This window comes from Triticum dicoccoides, chromosome 4B, assembly GCF_002162155.2.
Source record: "Triticum dicoccoides isolate Atlit2015 ecotype Zavitan chromosome 4B, WEW_v2.0, whole genome shotgun sequence".
In the NCBI taxonomy this organism is placed as follows: Eukaryota; Viridiplantae; Streptophyta; class Magnoliopsida; order Poales; family Poaceae; genus Triticum; species Triticum dicoccoides.
Genome location: NC_041387.1, coordinates 542,983,859 through 543,005,165, shown reverse-complemented (window position 1 = coordinate 543,005,165; position 21,307 = coordinate 542,983,859). Strand labels below are relative to the sequence as shown.

The window sequence follows — 21,307 nt, the reverse complement described above, 5'->3', positions numbered from 1 at the left end:
CCGCACACGGCTAAGGAACGATCCGTAGATCAACTTGTGTGTCCTGGGGTGCCCCCTGCCCCCGTATATAAAGGAGGGAGGGGGGAGGCCGGCCGGCCCTTGTGGGCGCGCCAAGGAGGAGGAGTCCTCCTCCTAGTAGGAGTAGGACTCCCCCTTTCCTACTCCTACTAGGAGGGGGAAGGAAGGGGAAGAGGGGGGAAGGAAAGAGGGGGCGCCGCCCCCCTCCTAGTCCAATTCGGACCAGAGGGAGAGGGGGCGCATGGCCCACCCTAGCCACCCCTCTCTCTTTCCACCAAGGCCCATGTGGCCCATTATCTCTCCCCGGGGGGTTCCGGTAACCCTCCGGCACTCCGGTTTTCTCCGACAACGTCCGGAACACTTCCGGTGTTCGAATATAGTTGTCCAATATATCAATCTTTATGTCTCGACCATTTCGAGACTCCTCGTCATGTCCGTGATCACATCCGGGACTCCGAACAAACTTCGGCACATCAAAACTTATAAACTCATAATAAAACTGTCATCGTAACGTTAAGCGTGCGGACCCTACGGGTTCGAGAACTATGTAGACATGACCTAGAACTATTCTCGGTCAATAACCAATAGCGGAACCTGGATGTTTATCGGTCAAACCGCATAACAACATACGTTGTTCCCTTTGTCATCGGTATGTTACTTGCCCGAGATTTGATCGTCGGTATCCAATACCTAGTTCAATCTCGTTACCGGCAAGTCTCTTTACTCATTACGTAATGCATCATCCCGTAAGCAACTCATTGGTCACATTGCTTGCAAGGCTTATAGTGATGTGCATTACCGAGAGGGCACAGAGATACCTCTCCGACAATCGGAGTGACAAAACCTAATCTCGAAATACGCCAACTCAACATGTACCTTCGGAGACACCTGTAGTACTCCTTTATAATCACCCAGTTATGTTGTGACGTTTGGTAGTACCCAAAGTGTTCCTCCGGTAAACGGGAGTTGCATAATCTCATAGTTACAGGAACATGTATAAGTCATGAAGAAAGCAATAGCAATATACTAAACGATCAAGTGCTAGGCTAACGGAATGGGTCATGTCAATCACATCATTCTCCTAATGATGTGATCCCATTAACCAAATGACAACACATGTCTATGGTTAGGAAACATAACCATCTTTGATTAATGAGCTAGTCAAGTAGAGGCATACTAGTGACTATATGTTTGTCTATGTATTCACACATGTATCATGTTTCCGGTTAATACAATTCTAGCATGAATAATAAACATTTATCATGGTATGAGGAAATAAATAATAACTTTATTATTGCCTCTAGGGCATTTTTCCTTCAAAAGAGGCACCAATGACAATGATGAACCCCTTCGTGATGGTGTCTAGATTGGATCTCGTGGTTCTGAAACTTGCGGTGGCTGGAACTGTGTTTCGTCCACTCCCCTAGGATTTCTGGAATATTTGGGTATTTATAGGGCGAAGAGGTGGCGCGGGAGGTCACCGAGGGGAGCACAACCCTCCTGGGCGTGCCCTAGTGGGTTGTGCCCACCTCGGGCCTCCTCTCTGGTACTTCTTTGGCCCATCTTGTGTCTTCTGGTCAAAAAAAAATCACCAAAAAGTTTCGCTGTGTTTGGACTCCGTTTGGTACTGATATTCTGCGAAGTAAAAAACAAGCAAAAAACAACAACTGGCACTGCAAACTATGTCAATAGGTTAGTCCCAAAAAATGATGTAAAGTTCTTATAAAATGATTGTAAAACATCCAAGAATGATAATATAACACAATGAAATAATCAAAAATTATAGATACATTGGAGACGTATCAGGACACGGGTTGACAGTACGACCCGGAGTATTCTGTAAACCTAGGGATTCAACCTCTTATAGAAAGGGGAGCCCTTAGGACGAGAAGACTAAGTTGCAATCTCTCGAAAGCTAGGTGAGCGAATCTACATCCTTGTAATCGAGATCATCATCAATATCAATCAAGCAGGAAGTAGGTCTTTACCTCCACCGTGAGGGGCCGAACCTGGATAAACTTGTGTCATTCGTCCCGATCAACCCCGTTCAAGCAACCACCTAGTTGCGATGGGCTCCAGACTTAGTCCTTTCGTGAGGGCAACTGTCGTGCCAAAACCACAACACTCAACTTGTAACGATCTCGAGTCGATGTCGAGCTAAATAAGATGATTTTTTTAATATTCTATGGGGAAAATTATTAAACAAGACAAGCCAAAGCACAACACAAGAAACCATCATATTATTCAACTTATTCTCTCTCAACTAAAAACTAGTTGTTAATAGCAAGAGATCACGGATGAACTAGAAAGAGAGAAAAAAACAAAAGTGCATCTAATCTGAAACTTTGACCAAAATAACATGATATTTTTTGCACGTGGCTGACCACATACCATATTGGGGCTAAAATTTTCTCCGCACTTAATTAAGCTTCCATGTATGGTAGTAGGTAAAATGGAGAAAAATCACACACAATATATATGCTAATGGTTTCTTTTGTCTATATTGCAATAATTTTCCAATTTATATTTAATATATATCAAAATTATGTAATATAATTATATGATATCGGGCTATCAAGCTAAAATCGAGCGAGTCAGTGTTGGCTCAAGATTAGCTCATTTCTCGATCGGGTTACATAAAGTGTTCATACCCATCTCATTTTTTTCATGCTATCTCAAGTCGAGCCAAAATACGAGTCAATTTTGAGCGGTTGACGAGTCTCGAGCTTTTCTTGCAGCCCTAGAGCTAGCGATTCAAGGTGTGCACGCCACACCTCATGTATTGCATTAAGCCATACATATAAGCAACCCCCATTGTTCATTAAACCACGCATGAATGTAGCCATCAGTTTTGAGAAGGTTCCGACCATTTTTTTCCCTAAGCTTTCATGTACCATTTTTGTTGTTTTTTACTCCCTCCGTAAACTAATATAAGAGCGTTTAGAATACTATAATAGTGATCTAAATGTTCTTATATTAGTTTACAGAGGGAGTAAGTTTTATTCTTTACTCATTTTTCTTTCTTTTTCCTATTTCCAAATACCTGACAACTTTTTTTAATACACACTGAACATTTTTAATATACACATTGACTATTTTTCAAATAAATGTTGAACATTTATCTAAATACATATTGAAACATTTGTCAAATGCACATTGAACTTTTTTATATACAGGTTCAACTGTGTTTCTGATACACAATGAATATTTTCCACATACACTTTGAATATATTTTTATTACATTTTGATCATTTTAAATGTGCATGGATTTTTTTAAATACATGGTGAACATTTGAAACACATTGATGTGTTCTTGTAAAACGTTATTTTAAAAAAAATTACGAACATTTTTTCCAATGGCACATATATTTCTTTTTTAAATTTATGTTCATTCTTAAAAACCATGCGAACAAAATTTTATATTGTATGAATATTTTTTATGAATTACGTGATTCTTTTTATTTTTATAAAGAATATTTAAAATAATATCATGAACAATTTTTAAACATGTGAACATTCTTTAAATATCACAAACATTTTTATAAATCCCGTGAACAACTTATACAACGCATGATCAATTTTTAAGCGAACCAACCTGTGGTTACTGAATGGTTAGAGGGATAGTGGTATCCACAGCCCACCAGGATTCAAGTCCTGGTGCTCGCATTATTTCTGAATTTATTTCAGGATTTCTGGCGATGCGCTTTTAATGGGAGGAGACGTTCCCATCTACAACTAGACGCCTACTGTGACTTCGTATGTGGGCTGAGTCTCTCAAAGATTCTCATAAGTGTAGGATGTGCGTGTGTGTTCACAGGAGTGAGTGTATGGCGTATCTATGAGCGCTTGCGTCTGTACTGTGTTAAAAAAAGATCAATTTTTCGCGTGACAAACTTTTATATTTAAGTACAATTTTTTAAAAAATATATATAAATAAAATAATAAAACAAAAAGGAAAATTAATAAAAGTAAAAAAACGAACTAAGCAAACAACCAATGTATGGACGAAACTATATATAAATTTTAGAGGGCGGGAGGCATGCTAAGCGCGACCGTGCGAGTGATTGAGCTGGTCCATTTGTACTAAGTACAACGTTCTGGTTTTGGGAATCTTCTACAGGGTTCCCAATGGTCTTTTATCGGTTTGGGGAACCTTCTAGAAGGTTCCTGAACAGGTTTTACTATTTTTTCTTTTCCTTTTCTTTGCTTTCTGTTACTGTTACAGTTACTTTTTCGTTTTTGTTTTTCCTCTCCTTTTTAGCTTTCCATTTTTTCCTATTTGGTTTATTCAAAATTTCCAAAATTTATTTGGGATTTCAATTTTTTTCTAATTTTTTCACTATTTCAATACATGTGGTGTATCAAAAAATGTTCAGCAATGTCAAAATCTAATCTCGTTTTCGAAATTAGTTCACAACTTGAAAAATTGTTTGGGATTCATTCGTTTTTTTACAATATTTCTCAAAATTCGTTCAAAATTTAGAAAAAGTCAGTAATTTTAAAAATATTCTATTTTTGTAAGTTTGTTCACAATTTACAAACAATGTACAAGAATTTTAAAAAAAATCTGTTTCTTCAAAATTTCTTCATAATTTCAAAAACATATTGACATTGCAAATAATTGTAGTATTTAAAAAAAGATCACAATTTCAGATTCGGTAAGCAATTGCAGAAAATGTTCCAATGCTTCAAATTTTGTTTGCATTTCCAAAAATCATACACATACCAAAAAAGTCGCATTAATTTTTTTTCTTGTTTTAATTTTGTAGTTATGAATTTAAAAAATGTTCCTGTTTGTAATCTTAGAAAATATTCAGCAATTTCGAAAAGATGTTTGTGCTTTTTAAAATTTGTTCTTTTCAGAAAAGGTTAGATTTTTAAAAATTTCTTCACATTTTAGATAATTTTTCGAGATTTGAAAAAGATGTTCATTTAAAAAAATGGAATTACAAAAATTGTTAACTTTTTTTTATAAAACAGACATGATATAGAAAATATTGCAGCATTTCAAAAGTGCTCTCAATTTTTGCAAATCTAAACCCTGCTACCTGTTCTTATGTAGTTTCACGCCTTCATATTCAGCAACCGTTGTTTGGTGGAGTGGTTAACGGCTTGAAGTCAGGAGTCTGATGTGTGCGAGGTCATGGGGGTCAAATCCTCGCGTGCTTGGTTCTTTTTCAGGCATTTCTACGTCGCACAACAGGAAATAACAAGTGGCTTCGCGTCCGTTGGCCCGCCCAGACGTGGGCCAACCCTGTGCGCCGAGCTCAATTCTCATTGCACCGTGCCATTGCCGCGGATGGGCCGAACATCCATGACGAGTGTGCCTTTCCCATTAGGCCGCCGAAAAGTTCCTGTTGCATCCTCCGAGGGCATAGTCTATTTTGCCACACGTTGTGACTGAATGTTATGGTTCCGCACAGAGGTGGCGAACAAGGGCGACTCAAAAAGGACCGACCCCATTTACCTATTATGCATTCTACAGAGATGGTTTTGAGAATCTTTTAGAATGTTACAGATTTTGGGATCCTTGTTTAAGGTTTTTGACATTTTTTTCATTTATATTTTTCCTTTTTTTTTCTTTTACAGTTTTTATATTAGGTTATTTTTTCCAAAAGTCTTAAAATCTTCAAATTTTCAAAAAATATTTGGAATTGTGAAAATTGTTAATGCTTTCCAAAAAAAATTAAAAGTTTCAAAACTTACTTTTTCAGAAAAGTTTAGAATTTGAAATAAAATCCAAACTTGTAAATTCACATTTTTTTCAAATAACGTATGGAACTTTAAAAAAATTGCTTTTAGAAAAAAATGGAACAAAACTTTTTCCCAATTTCAAAAAAATGTTAGAATTTTTTTCGAAACCAGTTTTGGTTTTCTATAACTGTATTTGAAGTTTAAAAAGTTCCTAATTCTAAAAATATATGATAAAATATTTGCGTTTTTTGAAAATATTCCTTTTTTATAAAAATTGTCTCTAATTTCTATAAATATTTAGAATTTGAGTTTTTATTCGCATTTTCTAAAAAATTAATGAAAATAAAACGATTTGCTACGGTGCGCCGTGGGCCGGCCCAGTCAGAGCGCTCCAGTGTGCAGAGGCTGACTATTTGCTGCGAAGAGCGTCAACAGGGGACCTCCTATACGCCGCTTTATGCGTCAAGTAGACGAGAGTTCGCACAGGGGGCTTCGTTCGCAGGCTTTGTGGGCCGTGATGCTTCTTTCCCGCGCACCCGACTGGTTCTTTGTTTCTTTCTTTCTACCGCGCGCCCGACTGGGTTTGGCGCCTGTTTTCTCTGTTTCTGCTGTTTCTGTTGTACTGCTTCTGCTGTTTCTCCTGAACTGCTTCTGTTGTTTATGTGTTTCTGCTGTTTCAGAACTGCTTTTGTTGTTTCTGCTATTTCAGAAAGCAGTTGTTTCTCTGTTTCTGCTCTATCATCAAGTTTCTTTTTATTACAAATGAAGCTTTATTCTAATAAAGGTTTCTGCTGTTTCCTGCTGGTTGTAGAGAATTTAAAATTGCAGAAAAGACCAGTGGCTGTAACAACTAATAAAGGTCTGCTGGTTGCAATAAAGGTTTCTGCTGTTTCTAAAACAGTTCTAGAAGAGGAGCATCAAAAAAACATACATGAAAACTGAAATGGAAAAAAGTATACAAATCTTTGAGCTTCTTTACAAACTTATTCTGCAGAACTAAACCTTCTTCGCAACTAATGCATGATAAAAAAAATAGAAGAACTGTATCAGTAAGACAACAATTTCCTCATGGACTATTCCTTTCACTTGAAAAAAATCTTGCGTTGAGGCCTTCAGAATAAAGCACAGTAAATTGGAATCGTGTACAAAGAACAATAATTCTGCTGGTTCTAAAACAGAGAACTAATTCCTACTGTATCTGTTGTTTCTTCGTGTGAACTAAAAACACAGTAAATTGGAAGAGTGTATAAAAGAACAGTAATTCTGTTGGTTCTAAAACAGAGAACTGATTCCAACTGTACAAAAGAATATAGCTGAAGTAAATAAACATTTACAAACAGTAATTATGCTTGTTCAATAACAGTACTGAGAGGTCGAAGAAACATTTTAAAACAGTAATTATGCCTAGAGCTTCTTTACAAACTAATTATGCAGTTTTGAATCTTCTTTGCAACTGAAAGTAATGCAAGAAAGCATCACTGGGCACCATGACAAAAGCAGAGAACTGTATCATTAAGGAAACATTTCCCTCATGGAAGAATTCCTTTCAGTTCAAAAAAATTCTTGCACTGCAATTTCCCTTGAAGTTAGCAATAAATAATAGTGATGAGACCCTTCAGAATAAAAAGGGAAATAAGTTAGTTGGGAATAGGTACAAATTTTTTTGGATAGTAAAAGTTTGAAGAAAAATGGAATATGGTTATACATGATCCTTCCAAGAAGAAAACAGACCCAAACATTCCTCAAATGGGACTCTTTAAGCGAAAAGTGTTACAGTATGCACTATTATTTAGTGAGAGAATCTGCAGATCATTAAGTTACCTAAGCTGAGTTCATATGCGGGACGAAAAATGATTGGCCTTCAAAGCTTCACTTGAATATGCGGAAACCCTGTTGAAACAGAAATGTGATTACATGAAATTAATTGCACTATTGACTACAAAGAACATGGTGTAAGGAGGAAAGAACTAGAGAATTTACATGTTTCTGCGGGAAAGAAGTTACAATTGGCAGCTGAATTTCATTGTCCTTGCAAGTGACAATCTCAAAATGGTATTTCTCACGTTGAGCTTATAGATCGTCCTTCAATTTTTAAAATAAAATGCAATTTAATTTCTGTTATGTACCGAAGAATCACAAAGAAGGGAAAAAAGTGCTTTCAACGGGGTAATTGTGGTGGTACTTGCATTAGGGAAACCCTCCATTCCGAGACCTTTGTAGTTTCTCAGATACTGAAGAAGGAAAATCCCTGAGTCATACCTGTAAACAAAATTGTGATGGAACATTTGGTGAATTTTAAATTCTTTGTAACTATTATTTGTGGAGATAGAGCACAGAAGTTGCTTATCAGTGTTATAAGTACAGGGGAGAGTTCCATTCAGAAAGGCACCTGAAATTGAACTTGGGAGCTGGTACAAATCTTGACTCAAAATTTCCTATGTTAAAAGAACTAGTATTTCCGTAAAAATGTTCCCTTCATACTGTTACCTGAATAATGTTCGTGGGAAAATGTTTTTTAAATAATGTTCCCTGACAAAATGTTCCTTCAATAATGTTCCGTCAATACTGTTATGTTAATAATGTCCCTAAATAATGTTCCCTTAATAATGTCACCTAAACAATGTTCCCCAAATAATTTTCCCTCATAAATGTCCCTCGAAAATGTTCCTTGAATAATGTTCCCTGGAAAATGTACTACATACATCTTGAAAATATTCTTCGAAGTCAGAAAATGTTCTTCAAAAATAAATAATGTTCCCTAGAGTCAACAACTTTTCCTTTCAAAAGGTTCTTTGATAATGTTACCTAAATAATGTTCCGCACATAATGTTCCCTCATAAATGTCCCTTGAAAACTGTTCCCTAAATAATGTTCCGTGGAAGATGTTCTAGGTATATTTAAAAAACTATCTCCAAACTCTAAAATGTTCTACAAATAAAATAATGTTCCCTGGAGTAAAAAAATCCTTGCAAAATGTTCCCATAAAACAAAGAATAATGTTGGTAAAAGCCTAAACAAGTTGCAGGTTGCAACTTTTTCCGAGAACATTATTTTCCAACAAAATTAATTATTGTTCGCTGGAGCCAACAATTTTTCTTAGCAAAATGTTCCCTTAATAATGTTAGCTAAATAATGTTCCCAGAGTAATGTTCCCTGATGAATGTCCCCAAATAACTATGCAAAATTTAAGAATATTCTGTGAAGTGAAAAACTGTTCTTCAAAATAAATAATGTTCCCATGTAATGTTCATCGGAAAATGTTCCCTAAAATAATGTTCCTAGATAGTGTTCCCTAAACAATGTTTGTGGAATACATCGTTTACAAATTGTGAATGTGATAAGCACCTGAACAATACATATGCGAAAAGAGTAGCACACAAAGGTTATCGATCATGTAAAAATGGTCAAGGTACAGATACTAGTTCTAAAGTGCTAGAAATAACCCCAGTGCACACATATCTACATGAAAAAAAGCATCTAAGTATACCTGCTTGTTGTAATCTACAACAAATATCACCAGAGCTAACACCAGTCCATCAAAAAAATGCTTTCTCGACTTTTATACAACATATCTACACAAGGATAAGCACCGAAAAGAAATGAGAGTCAGCGTACACAATTTCAGAACTACTATTAATTTTGTTTGCTGATTTCAAGAACTAAATAATGACTAATGTTTTTGAACCATTTATTTCTAAGCTACCGAGGAGAACAAATATTATTTATGGTATATTGTAATTAAGAAAGAAGAGTGATTTTCCTTCAAGAAAAAAAATAGAACAGTGAATTAACAGGTATCATCTATAAAAATGATGTGAAAAGTTCATCAATCTTGAAACAGCAAGCACTCTCTTCCTGGGAATGCATTATTCGCATTATCTATTCCCTAGTCATTTCCTTATAGCATCACTCTCAGCCAAACAAAAAGGGCACAAGAAAACTAGCTACTATAGTAAGCATCAGACTAAATAAAATGAGATATAAGCTTCAGATTAAACAACAAGCATCAATAGGAACAAAGTAGCTAAATCTATACAGATATTTGATATATGCTCCAATGACTTATGCAACCAACTTATCATGCTTGCCTAAGCAAGATCAAACTTCGCTTATAAATTACTTAATACAATATAACTGCAAATGTTGATAGATGCATGCTCACACGACAAAACATATGAACAAATAGAAACTGCCACTACTAGACATCGCACACAATTCTCAGAAAACAAAGTGAACCTGTTCACATGACAAAACTGTTTTTGCATCACTTTTCTGGGTTGGTGCTGAAACCTTAAACTCAGAGAAGAGAATGATGCGAACTTGCCAGGACCCCGAGTCCGGAAGCATCTGCCACATCTATACAAGTGCATGTTGATTGCTATCTTCTATCCCCTAGTGGCTAGTCCAGCAACTGGTTTTTCTTAATTAACAAAAAAACAGAAGAAGCTGCACCGACGACACCGAAACAGAGTAGACCACTACTACTGATCGAACCAGCACACAAAAATTTAAGTAATTTTACTTGGTTAACATGTTGATAGGTCCTTGCTTCTCGGGGAAATACATCCTAACAAGTCAACTGAACTAGTCCATGATGCTGCTACACATTACACAAACTAAGAGAACATATAAAACAAGAGATAAGAACTTCTCCATCATGCTACACAAACCCCATATCATCATCAACAGAAACACACAAAACCCCAAGGCAAAGCATACGAACACACAAACCCCCTATCATCATCATGCTGCATCATACATTGAAATCCAATCTCTGAAGGCAACTCCCTAGTCTAGACTCAGATTCACCAAATCAGAACTGCCATGTACAAGAACACATTCAGCAAACCCTAGCAACACTAGAAAAGACACTAACGCAACTAAATAGCCTCGATCTCGCGGTACCACACAGAGAGGAAGGAACATAGCAGGGGAATTGGGGCCGTTACCTTGTGGATGCCGAGCTTGACCAGGGCCTAGACGACGCCGAGCTTGGCGGAACCCTAGACGACGCCGAGCTTGACGGAGCCCTAGACAACGCGGACGCCGACGATGGAGACACTGGCCACCTGCAAGTAAACATCCATGGCGACTACGTGAGCCACATCTGATGTGATGCCGCGCACGAATCAGGGGGAGAGAGGCCCGACGGATGCTTACGAGGGCGGCGGTCTCTTGCCGGAGTAGAATCTATCGCACCAGGGAGGAAAAGGGGATCGCCGCACGAGAGAGGAAAGCTTATCTGTGGAGGAATGAGCGAGTCGCACGAGGAAGGGGACAGGAAAGAGATACAAAAAGGCCGGCCCAATTCGAGTCAAGGGGGTGTGCGGCGCCTCGACACGTTGACGCATAATAGGATATTCCCGTCAACAGCTCCCCTGGCGTGGTGATGGCGCGCTTGTCCGGCCTCCGCCCTCCGGCGATGTGCGCAAGCTGCGAGAACAAGCCCAATCAATGTCCTCGTCCACATGGCAAAACTGTGATCGTCTCTGTCCTCCGTTGTTGTGCGCAGCATCAACTGGATCCGCCCCTTCCCCGTCGCCGGAGACGACGTTGTCGGCGAAGATTCCAAGGGATAACCAATTGATCGCAACTTCCGGCAGACCGCCAAACCAGTGGACTGGGTGTGGTTTCATTATTTACCTTCGTTGTCTTCTTTTAAACGCCGCCGCACTAGCTTATCTTTGCTCCCGTGGTGGCCGTTTTAGTACATTTCCTAATCACGATTGACGAGCAGAGAGGCTGGGACATCCACATGAATTGCTCTCCGGAAGATTTTTTCAATAATGCATGTGTTCCAGAGAGAAATCCACCATTCCTGGTAAAAGAAGATCAGCGTCATTCATTAGTTCTGACGCGCTGGCAGGTGAAAAAGTTAAAGAGATTCGGCAATTCGGCACCTACCAAAAACTGCTGCTGGTTCGGAGCTACGCGCTCGAAAGCGATGTTTCATCGCACCGTAATAAATGACGTTTTTGGTCCAATACGGCAGGCACATGGTCAAAATTCTGATGCAAGACGATGGGGTCCTTCCCAAATTCTGGTGCTTAACGAAGGCAGTGCACAGACCGGAAGTAGTCCGAAACTGATCGGCTCGGCAAAGTAAAGTAAAGAAAGTAACTCGGAGCCAGGTATCCTTTGTAGTAACGGGCAAATGGACAAAGCTACAAGTTAAGCAGAGGCGAGTTTTTCCATGTCTTTCCTGCGGCCATAGTTTTCATTGACGCCGGCTGAAGTCGGCAGTCAAGTATATACGCTGTCCTGGTCTCGCGCACGATCGATCAAGCTCACTAATAGACTAATATGCTCAGTGATTTTTTTTCTTTTTGCGGAAAATACTCAGTGATTCAGTTGGACCCGTCTCGCGCGCGCGCGGGGCATGGGGCTGCTATGGAGTCATGGGTGCTTGTCACGTAGAAAATTTGCGAAAATATGTCTGACAGCAACGAAATCTTGGACTAGTTTATCTACGCTATCTATGCGTATTGTTCAACCTGCCGACGTAGTGTCTCTTGGCTGGTGACAATTCCTACTTTGATCGGCATCCACGAGACTGTTGGCAGAATTGACGGGCACCGAGTTGAGTCGAGACCATATGTGGAGCTAGAGTTAGATCATCGGCGACATAATGCTGCGCATGACGAATTTCAAGTTTCTGCCATATACCATCCAATTTCTCAAGAAAAGAAGAAGCCATATGTATTCCATCCAAGCGATGTGTGCATGTAACTGGATCTTACTATTCAAACGGCTTTTCGGCCACGTGAATTTTGACACGTGATTTCCTTTTTGCCTCACCGAATTATATGCATACAAAGTATGTTTATTTTCGTAACACGAAGAAAAATGTAGAATTAAATATCAAGATTTCTAAAATCCTACAAACTTGAACTGGGCAGTACGTAGCTGTGCTAAGCTCCCTGTGGCGCATCTTTGATGACTAGGGTTTGACTCCTGCCGAGAATGAACTTTCGATATCTAACATGAATGAGCTCTATTTTGATATATTGTCCATGGGGCTACTCTTCTGTTGGACCTCATTTCTTGAGAACTGGTAGTAGCCCAGTTGTAAGGTTGCAGTGGAACATATATATTCGATGGCCAGGGGTTGACTCCTGTTGGAGGCGAATTTTGGGTATCTCACCTGGATGGGCTCTATCTTAATATATTATCCACGATGCTCATTTCCCATGAGACCTCATTTTTTAAATCCTACAAACGCCCAAAACAATGTAATTTGGAGGGTAACCTTTTAGACGCTTTACATCTTCTTTGGTATGAGCTAAAGAAAAGAGAAGACAAATGCAAGACATAAAGGGCATTTCAAGGAGGCCTAACCTCCCCTTGCTTGATATCCTATGGTATTAGGTTGTTGGGATGTAATTCTTTTGATCCAAAAGGCCTACATAGTAAAATTTCGAAGGCCTGATTTTTTTAGAGGTCCTTCCATCTAAAGACTATTTCATTTTTTTCCGTAAGGTTACTACCTCTGGTGCATGAAAAGTTCAGGTTCTGGACATTGACATGATCCTTGAATACGACTTCCACCGCTAGTTTCTATTGCAATGTGTGTATAATAACTAAAGAAATTATAATATTCAAAATTATTTGATTTTTAGGTTCTCAATCCAAATATTCAATGACTGAATCACTGAAGACATGTTTAAAATGGCACTTTTTTGTCTACTAGATGGAGTAAGTAATAATCTTCTCTCCATGTTTATGTTTCTTGTTGACCGTGTATTATAAATCTACCCTACATTGCTATAATTCAAAATGATGCAATCCTACCACAAGGAAATACCAAATTACCCCCCACTTGCATGTATATGCATACAACAAAACGGATTCTCAGATATACCAACATGACAAATGGATTAGCATATATCCTCATATGCACATGCGGCGAAACAAAAATCATTCACACATGTATTCCCATAAACTATAGAATTGATCTTGCTTTCCCAATAAAAAGTCATGGGTGTCGGTGTCAAAACTGGCGGATCTCGGGTAGGGGGTCCCGAACTGTGGACCTTGGATCGATGGGGAACAGTAGACGTGGGACACGATGTTTTTCCAGGTTCGGGCCTTCTCTAAGAGGTAAAATCCTACGTCTTGCTTGATTATATTGCTTATGTATGGGATTACAGAGTAGATCTACCACGAGACCAGACGAACTAAACCCTACCTAGTAGGGTGGTGATTGTTCTTCTAGCCTCTACGGACTAAGCCCCCTGGTTTATATAGACCCCAGGGGTGCTAGGGTTTACAGATAGTTGGTTACATCATGGAAACTCCAGATCTTCCATCTTGACTTGGGGTGCACACCAAGGCATAAAAGGTCTTCGGTCCTGATACAATGCAGCCCACCATTTCGGCCCATGTGAGACATGCTTGCATCCCGAGGACCCCCTAATCTAGGACTCCCTCAGTAGCCCTTAAACTAGCCTTCAATGTCGTCTTCATATTATTCTCGTGATATGCATTCTCAAAAGATTTTGAAGATAAATCATTTTGAAGACATTGACCTCATAACGCGAAGACATTCACTTATTTGATGAGAGTTGGTTCCAGATTTGTACAAATCCAAAAATAAGTACAAGTGAGGAATCTAACTTGTAGAGAAGCATAAGTGAACAGACTAGGCATAGTATGAGATGCAGAAAGAGATAGATTCAACTTTGGAGATCTAGAAATCGCTTTTGGTAAAGAAGGATGAATCTATCAAATCGAAGAGACGGTAAAAAGTGAGTTTTAATTACCACACGACGAACTGCTAGACGGAGCGAAGTTGGAGGCCGAGCAGTTCGATCTTCCGTGCCCTAACTTGGCGAAAGAATACACCTACGGCGGCGGCGGAGAAGACGAGGTCCGCGGCCGGCGTGAGGACGGCGTCGGAGAAGTCGCGGCAGCTAAGCGCTTCGTCGCCGGCGTCGTCGAGAGCTAGCGGTGGTGCTAGGGTTTGCGAGAGGTGGCAAGGTGGAAGAAGAATTTTTGACCGAGATGTGATGGGTATTTATAAGAAAAGAGACGGCACAACGCAATTACGTAGGTGCCCCTGGCGGTTCACATCCGAAGGGCACGTGGCAAGCATGCAACACCTTGGAAGTTGTTCCATGTTCCCACACACGCCTGGATTGTCGGGGTGGTGGTTCCGAATTCTTCGGCTTTCAGGCAATAATGATATAGCATTAAAAACAGATATAAATGTTTGTCAGATTGACGTCAGCTGACAAGGTCTTAGTGAAGACAATCAACAGTTTTCAATAGAATGCATATGATTTGGACAGATAGAGTTGAGATAGAAGCATAGATAGGTTAGGGTCCGATCATATTCACTTAGATCAAAAGATTCAGCACGAAGTCATAGCTATAAGTGAATGCTGTAGAAGACAGAACACAAATATGTATATAACTAGTGTAAGACCACATCAACAAGATGAAGATAAACTTGAATATAACGCCAAGGGAAACACTTCAAACAAAAGTTTGGTGGTGGCGTTACCCATCGTATAGGAAGTATTAGACCCAGACACGGTGCACAATTATCGTGGCGCTCCAAAGTCAAATTCCGCATTAATGTATTGACACTTAGAGTGTATGTCTTCATTAATTGAAGATATACATTACTTCATGTGTTGCACATCTAAGTCATCAAAATGCATAAGTGTTAGGATGTGTGCCTAATCACATGACATTTGAGGATTCCAAGATATTTAGCTTACACCGCAACTTGCAAAACCTTTTCTCATCCAAGGGCTTTGTGAAGATATTGGCCAATTGCTCTTCAGTCTTGACGTGAATGATATCAATATCTTCCTTCATAACATGATCTCTGAGAAAGTGATGACGAGTTTCAATGTGCTTTGTCTTCGAGTGCTGAACTGGGTTGTTGGCAATCTTGATGGCGCTCTCATTGTCGCAGTAGAGAGGCACATTCTTCAGGTGGATACCATAGTCCTTGAGAGTTTTCTTCATCTAGAGAAGCTGAGCACAACAAGATCCAGCAGCAATGTATTCGGATTCAGCAGTGGAGAGAGATACACGGTTCTGCTTCTTTGAAGACCAACAGACAAGAGATCGTCCCAGAAAGTGACATGTGCCTGATGTGGACTTGCGATCAACCTTGTCACCAGCATAATCAGCATCTGAGAATTCAACTAGATCAAACTTTGAGCCCTTTGAATACCATAATCCTAGTGTTGGGGTGTAAGCCAAATATCGAAGAATTTGCTTCACAGCTAAGTGATGCGATTCCTTTGGTGCCGCTTGGAATCGAGCACACATGCAAACACTAAGCATTATATCTGGCCTAGATGCACATAAATAAAGCAAAGAACCAATCATGGAGCGGTATACCTTTTGATCGAACTCTTTACCATTGGCGTTGGGACCCAGATGACTTTTTGTTGGCATTGGCGTCGTATATCCTTTGCAGTCTTGCATTCCAAACTTCTTCAGGCAATCTTTCAGGTATTTTTCTTGAGATATGAAGATGTCGTTGTGTTGCTGATGGATTTGGAGACCCAGAAAGAACTTCAGCTCGCCCATCATGGACATCTGATACTGCTCTTGCATCATGTGACCAAACTCATCACTGTATTTCTTATTGGTGCATCCAAAGATAATGTCATCCACATAGATTTGGCACACAAACAGTTCACCATTGTATGTCTTCGTGAAGAGTGTAGGATCTAGTGAACCAGGTTTGAAGCCTTTGCTCTTCAGGAAGTCTTTGAGCGTGTCATACCAAGCACGAGGGGCTTGTTTGAGGCCATACAGTGCCTTGTTGAGATTGTACACCATATCATGATGTTTTGGATCTTCAAAGCCAGGAGGTTGTGCGACATATACTTCTTCTTCTATCTTTCCATTGAGAAAAGCACTCTTCACATCCATTTGATACAGAAGGATGTTGTGATGATTTGCATAGGCTAGCAGAATGAGAATGGCTTCAAGCCTTGCCACCGGAGCAAAATGTTTCATCAAAGTCAATTCCTTCCACTTGAGTGTAACCTTGTGCAACGAGACGAGCCTTGTTTCTGACTACTTGTCCATGCTCATCTTGCTTGTTGTGATATATCCATTTGGTGCCAATGATATTGTGTTTTCGAGGATCAGGACACTTGACCAATTCCCACACATTATTCAGCTCGAACTGTTGAAGCTCTTCTTGCATAGCTTGAGTCCATTCAGGTTTACATGAAGGCTTCATCGACTTTCTTGGGTTCAGAGATTGAGATGAATGCAAAATGCCCACATAAATTGGTTAGCTGTGTTGCTCTTTGAGTAGTTCTTGAATGAATGAGTGGACCAGGTGCATTCAAGTTGTCAATTATCTTCTCAATCTGAACTTCATTTGCAACACGAGGATGAATAGGACGAAGATTTTGCTGATCAATGTCATCACTTGGGGGATTGTCTTCAGGCTGAGCATTGTCTTCAGGTTGATTAGGTGCAGAAATGATAAGCTCTTCTTCAGTCAGATTCTCAGTTGGTATGATTTCTCCAATTCCCATCTGCTTGATTGATTCACTTGGAGGTACTTCATCTAGCACATTTGGCAGGTGCTCTCTTTGCGAGCCGTTAGTCTCATCGAACCGCACATCCATAGTTTCAACCACTTTATAGTGAAAGAGGTTGAAGACTCTGTAGGAGTGCGAATCCTTTCCGTAGCCAAGCATAAAACCTTCATGTGCTTTCGGTGCAAATTTTGAAGTGTGATGTGGATCCTTGATCCAACACTTAGCTCCAAATACTCTGAAGTAGCTTACATTTGGCTTCTTACCAGTTAGGAGCTCATAGGATGTTTTCTTTAGAAGCTTGTGAAGATAAACACGGTTGATGACATGGCATGCAGTGTCAATGGCTTCGGGCCAGAACTTCCGTGGAGTCTTGTACTCGTCAAGCATCGTTCGGGCCATCTCAATAAGAGTTCTGTTCTTGCGCTCTGTGATGCCATTCTGCTGAGGCGTGTAAGGAGCACAGAACTCATGAGTGATGCACAAAGTATCCAGATAGAGGTTGAGGCCGGTGTTCTTGAACTCAGTGCCGTTGTCGCTTCTGATGTGCTTGATCTTGATGCCATAGTTCATCATGGCACGATTGGCAAAGCGTCTAAAGACATCCTGCACTTCCGTCTTGTAGAGGATTATATGCACCCAAGTATATCTAGAGTAATCATCAACAATGGCAAAACCATAGAGGCAAGCAGTAGCATTGAGAGTAGAGTAGTGAGTAGGGCCAAATAAGTCCATGTGTAGCAGTTCGCAGGGTTGAGATGTAGTCATGATTGTCTTTGAGGGATGCTTGGCCCTGGTCATCTTTCTAGCTTCGCAGGCACCACATAGATGATCCTTCTTGAACTTGACGCCTTCGATGCCAACGACATGCTTCTTCTTCATGAGAGTGTGCAAGTTCCTCATGCCAGCATGCCCTAGCCTTCGATACCAAAGCCAACACTCTGAAGCTTTTGCTAGAAGACATACGGCCATCTGTGGTCCTGCTGAGAAATCTACCATATATAGATCATCTTTCCGATACCCTTCAAAGACTAGAGACTTGTCAGATTCCATTAGCACAAGGCATCGATATTTTCCAAATAGCACAATCATGTTTAAGTCACAAAGCATTGAGACAGACATTAAGTTCAAACCAAGGGATTCAACAAGTATCACTTTGTCCATGTGCTGATCCCTTGATATTGCAACTCTACCTAGACCCAATACCTTGCTTTTACCAGTGTCAGCAAATGTGATGTGACTCTTGTCTGATGGACGTAGCGTTGAATCCATCAGAAGACTTCGATCGCCAGTCATGTGGTTAGTGCATCCACTGTCCATAATCCATTCTGAAGCACGAGGTGTCGTAGCCTACAGTGCAGTTTGGGGGATAGGCTTCACCAAGCGAGTTGTGAAGCATAAACATTTGACAAACAAGTGGAACATGGAAATTCAGATCTTGGTTAGGATAGATAGGATGAGTGTCAAGGAATCCCGGAACGAAATACATAGTAAGACCATTTGGGCATTTTATCTTGCGCCTCACAAGATGTTTAAGGTCCCCAGCATTAGTTTTGGACGCCTTTGATTTCCGGCTGGAGACCCTTCCCTGCAAAAGAGAGTTAAGTTTTCTTAACCACCCACATTTTCAGGGGTGGCTTAGAAGCAATGAGTCTAAGTGCAGCATCTGAGAACTTCGGGTTTGGAGCCCTGGTAAATAGCCTTGCAGGAGGTGAATAATACTCATAGGAATAAGAAGAAAAATTCTTAGTTTTATGAACATAGCGGTTTGAGAAAACACGCTCATATTGATGGGCCTAAGTATGATTTCCCTGTAAAACATTGACGTTAGGGTGATTCAGATGAGTCCTCGGTCTGTATGAAGCTTTTGGACCATATGAAGCCTTTGGTATGGGGTTTGTCTTCTTCACAGGTGGTGTCATGATGACATTCACTGGAAGATTCTCAAGACAACTTTTGGGTACCCATATCTTCTTCATAGGTGGCCCATTTCTGCAGTTAGTACCAATATACCTGGCAAACACTTCGCCATTCTGATTCTTAAATAGTTTATAGTTTGCATCAAAGGATTCATCAATGATAATAGGGTTAGCACAAGTGAAACCAGATAAGGTGGATGGATCTACTGAAGGTTCCTTTGCAGCAACCCATGTGGTTTTGGGATACTGCTCAGGCTTCTAGTACGACCCATCAACATTCATTTTCCCGTCGAACCCAACACCCTCTTTCCTAGGGTTTCGGTTCAGAATCTGCTTCTTGAGGACATCACATAATGTCTGATGCCCTTTGAGACTTTTGTACATCCCTGTCTCAAGCAGTGTCTTCAACCTAGCATTCTCATCAGCAATAGTAGTGGTATCCTCAGCAGAGGGGTTAGTTACCACATCAGCAGTTGAAGATATTGCAACAGTAGTAGCAGTAGAACATTCAGCAACAGAGGCAGCGTTATCACACTCAATGCATTTTAGACATGGTGGTTCAAATCCTTCCTGAGAGGGACTGATTTGTTGAGCGCGAAGTGACTCGTTCTCCTTTTGAAGATCTTCATGAGCCGATCTCAATTTCTCAAGTTCCTGCTTCCTTTGAAGATAATCATAGGAAAGCTTTTCATGAGAAGTGGAGAGCGATTCATGTCGACCTTCAAGTTCCTGGTACTTAACATGAAGATTTTTAATGTCTTCAATTAAGGACTGAGACTTGGTCATTTTCGCGTCCAACAGGTCATCGCTTTTGTCTAACAGTTTTTGAGTATGTTCCATAGCTTTCTGTTGTTTAGTTGCAATTTTAGCAAGTGTTTTGTAACTAGGTTTGGATTCGCCATCAGAGTCATCTTCACTAGATGTTTGAAAGTAAGCATCACGTGATTTTACCTTGGCACCACGTGCCATGAAGCAGTAGGTGGGAGGCGAGTCGTCCTTGTCATTTTCATCAGCGTTGGTGACGGAGCCATTGTCTTCAGTGTTGAAGATGGACTTGGCGACGTAGGCTGTAGCTAGAGCCAGACTCGCAACACCAGAGTCAGACTCCTCTTCAGACTCCACCTCCGCCTCCTCAGAAGCAGACTCCTCCTCTGAATCAATTTCCTTGCCAACAACAGCATGAGCCTTGCCAGATGAGATCTTCTTGTGTGATGAAGACTTGGAAGAAGACTTTGAGGATTTCTTCTTCTTCTTCTTGTCATCAGAATCATATTCTTTGCTCTTCTTCTTCTTCTTCTTCTTCTTCTTCTTATCATTGTCCCACTGTGGACACTCAGAGATGTAGTGACCAGGTTTCTTGCACTTGTGGCAGGTTCTCTTCTTGTGGTCATAGGTAGAAGCTTCATCATTCCTTGAGCTGGATCGTGAAGACTTTCTGAAGCCTTTCTTCTTGGTGAATTTCTGGAACTTCTTCACAAGCATAGCAAGCTCCTTTCCAATGTCTTCAGGATCACCAGAACTGCAATCAGATTCTTCTTCAGATGAGGAAGCAGCAGCCTTTGCCTTCAAAGCACGAGTTCGGCCATAGTTGGGGCCATAGATATTTCGTTTCTCAGATAGCTGGTACTCATGTGTGTTGAGCCTCTCAAGTATGTCAGACAGATTGAGAGGCTTGAAGTCAGGGCGTTCTTGTATCATCAGGGCTAAGGTGTCAAATGAGCTGTCAAGAGATCTCAGTAGTGTCTTCACTATTTCATGCTTGGTAATCTCAGTGGCGCCGAGTGCTTGGAGCTCATTTGTGATGTCAGTGAGGCGATCAAATGTGAGCTGGACGTTCTCATTGTCGTGTCTCTTAAAGCAGTTGAAGAGGTTGCGGAGAGTACTGATCCGTTGATCTCGCTGTGTTGAGACGCCTTCATTGACCTTGGAGAGCCACTCCCAGACTAGCTTTGATGTTTCCAGAGCACTCACACGACCATACTGTCCTTTGGTCAGATGACCACAGATGATGTTCTTGGCGGTAGATTCCAGTTGAATGAACTTCTTGACATCAAGCAGGGATGACACCTTCACCAGTCTTGGGAACGCCATTCTTGACAACATACCATAGATCGACATCAATGGCTTCAAGATGCATGCGCATCCTATTCTTCC

General features: G+C 40.4%; 1 long non-coding RNA gene across 4 annotated transcripts; it reads right to left on the bottom strand.

Moving 5' to 3' along the window:
• Positions 1-6,815: 6,815 nt before the first annotated feature.
• Positions 6,816-11,325, bottom strand: LOC119291364. 4 transcript variants are annotated; one of them, XR_005142362.1, is made up of 7 exons: positions 10,873-11,325; positions 10,662-10,781; positions 8,102-9,284; positions 7,895-7,971; positions 7,693-7,794; positions 7,534-7,602; positions 6,816-7,325 (listed from the first exon to the last, which is right to left on the bottom strand). It is a non-coding gene; the product is annotated as an uncharacterized LOC119291364 (long non-coding RNA). The 4 variants fall into 4 exon arrangements; XR_005142363.1 differs by having other exon boundaries at positions 7,895-8,199; positions 9,200-9,284; positions 10,873-11,321; XR_005142364.1 differs by having other exon boundaries at positions 9,200-9,284; positions 10,873-11,317.
• Between the last annotated feature and the right edge of the window lie 9,982 nt (positions 11,326-21,307).